Consider the following 2,601-nt stretch of genomic DNA (forward strand, 5'->3'; position numbering starts at 1 on the left):
AGGAGCCGCCACCAGGCTAAAAATGTCGAGCCAGGCAGGAGTCGAACCTGCAGTCTCCTGATCCATAATCAGGCGATTTGTCCATTGCACCACTGGCCCCAGCCTCTCACTGACTCTGTGCCCCTCCCAGACTAGACTGCCTGTGTCCTTCATTCTGTAAAACATCTTCTGCGCCCATCCCACAGACACCAGGGAACATCCAGTGCAACATGATGCAGTGAGGAACGCCAGCTGGACTGCCAACTGCTGACCACAGCCCTCTCCATCCCACGGTCCAGCCACTTTGCTTTGCCTCGTGATTCATCTGAGGCTGTCTCTGTGTCCTGCTACAGTGGAGATGTCTGGGAGAACCCATCACAGGTCAAACCAAAGGCAAGATCTGTGATGTTCCTTGGTGTCCCCTTCACCACCATGGAAGTAATCTCTTCAAAGAAACCTCTCATGCTGGCCAAGAGTGGTCTGGATTTGCTGAATCCATGGTCACTGTTTCCAGCCTTTTTCATTTGGACATGGACATCTTCCTTCCTTCATTTGGGCACATCTTGTTCCACAGTCATTATGTGGGCTCTGAGGTGAGTCTGACCAGACTAGAGTTCCCCAGATGGTCCTTCTTACTCTTCAATCATAGAATCATAGAATGAATCACACAATAGTCTGGGTTGGAAGGGACCCTAAAGTCATCGAGTTCCAGCCCCCCTGCCATGGGCAGGGACACCTCCCACTAGCCCAGGTTGCTCAAAGCCTCATCCAACCTGGCCTTGAAAAGAGCTGCGATGTTCTTCATCAGAAACTTGTCCCTACTGCCATGATCCTTCATTGTGTAATTGCCCTCGATACCCTCCAGAAATCCCCTGGACTGATGGTACTACCCCATGTTCCTCCCAGGGAACCACTGCCATGGGCAAGTGCAAGACTCCCAGGAGAGACTGGTGGCCCAGCTGAAAGGAAAGCTTTGGGCATCACATTTCCCCCTGAGTCTTTCCTGAGGTGCCCCCGTATAGTTAACTGGCCAAGGCCTTGCCGCCCGCCCAGACCAGCCCCACAGAAAAGCAGGGGCAATACAGGGGGTGGTCAGTGGTGCCCCCAGGCTGACCCCGGTGTGATTTGAACACACAACCTTCTGATCTGGAGTCAGACGCGCTGCCCTTGCGCCACGAGGCCAGGATGGAGAGATGTAGCTCTCTTGGCATGGACCTCTGCATGGGCAGTGGGGATGTCTTCTCCATGGGGAGCATCCCAGGGGTGTCTGGGAAACCCTCAGCTGTGGAGGGGAAGGGTGCAGAGAGGAATCCAAGCAGAAGGATGAACATCCAGAGTGGGATGGGGTGATCTGCAGCATCAGGGTGGGCAGGAGCCAGCCTCAGGGATGTTGTGAGGAAGAATGGTGGCCCAGGGCAGAACACAGGGAAAGGACCAAGTCTCCTCCTGAAGCACACCATGAGGTGGGCTCCGAGTACATACCCAGAAATGGTGGTGGAGAGCGTTAAGATCAGACAGCCCCTGGGCTCAGCCCAGTCACAGATGGACACCGTATCTCCTGATGTCCTGCCCCAGCCCCAACCTTATGTTGGCTTAGAACGGCAGCTGGACCTTCTGCAAGGAAGGCAAGACATCTCACCAGTGTAGTCCAGCTCCACCAGCAGTGCAGGCTAGGTCCACCACCAGCTCTTGCTGCCCAGTGACTGGATAGAGGCAAGGTGACTGCGCCTCCCTCTGTCCCATTCTCTTTCAGAGCATGTTTTTTTCCACTCAACCCATCTTTGCTTTGTTCCACTTTCATTTCATCCCACATTGTTCCTCAATGCTCTACCCTCTGCCTAGCGTTTACAAATTCTGACATCTTTGCACTCAGGTCCTGCTTGCCCTGAAGCTCACTTTAAAAATCTGAGAGTCAGAGCTCTGACACTGTTACTAATATGTCTCTTTCCTCTTAAAGAAAATAAACTATTTAATAGAAGTGTACAAGTTTGGGATGTAAAGAGGAATTAATTGTGATTAAGAATGATCCATTCCAGAGAACCGTTCAGAAATTAGGATAAAAAAATGGTTAAATTGTTAATACATGCAGATAAAAACTACAGTACCCAAATGAAGAACATCATAAATGATAGTTTAATAGGTGCATTAATTTTCTGCAGCAGATATAGCTATCTAGATATGCTTAAGGCATTTTGCTTACATTGCATACTCAATGAGCTACTTGTCCATCATCTGTATGTACTGTGTATAAGAACATAATATACACAATATTCACCTGGAAGGAAAGACTGCTGATGAACTTTATTAGATTTCTATTTGTGCAAAATTGTTTGGGAGCAAGTCACAGCACCCTCATCTGCGCTAGTGGGAGGGTACATTTCTATATAGGAATTTTCTTCTCTTGTGGAAAAAAAAAATCTCAGCAGAAGACTTTCTGAAATCCTTCATTTTCATACTTTTAAAAATTAGGGTTTTTTTTTTAAAAAATGAAACAGCTGGCATCATGTCGTTACTCCTCTCTGGCTGTACGAGGCAGCATTGATTAGCAAGATGTGAAGCATTAGAGGAAGGTCTTCTGGGGTGGGTGCTGCTTTAGAAACTTGAATGTGTCTACAAGGAAGT

General features: G+C 48.7%; 1 non-coding gene across 1 annotated transcript; it reads right to left on the minus strand.

The window, feature by feature from the left end:
- Positions 1 to 1,089: 1,089 nt before the first annotated feature.
- On the minus strand, positions 1,090 to 1,161 carry TRNAW-CCA. The gene has a single exon. It is a non-coding gene; the product is annotated as a tRNA-Trp (tRNA).
- Positions 1,162 to 2,601: the final 1,440 nt, after the last annotated feature.

Source organism: Pterocles gutturalis, unplaced genomic scaffold (assembly GCF_000699245.1).
Source record: "Pterocles gutturalis isolate BGI_N339 unplaced genomic scaffold, ASM69924v1 scaffold35870, whole genome shotgun sequence".
NCBI lineage: Eukaryota > Metazoa > Chordata > Aves > Pterocliformes > Pteroclidae > Pterocles > Pterocles gutturalis.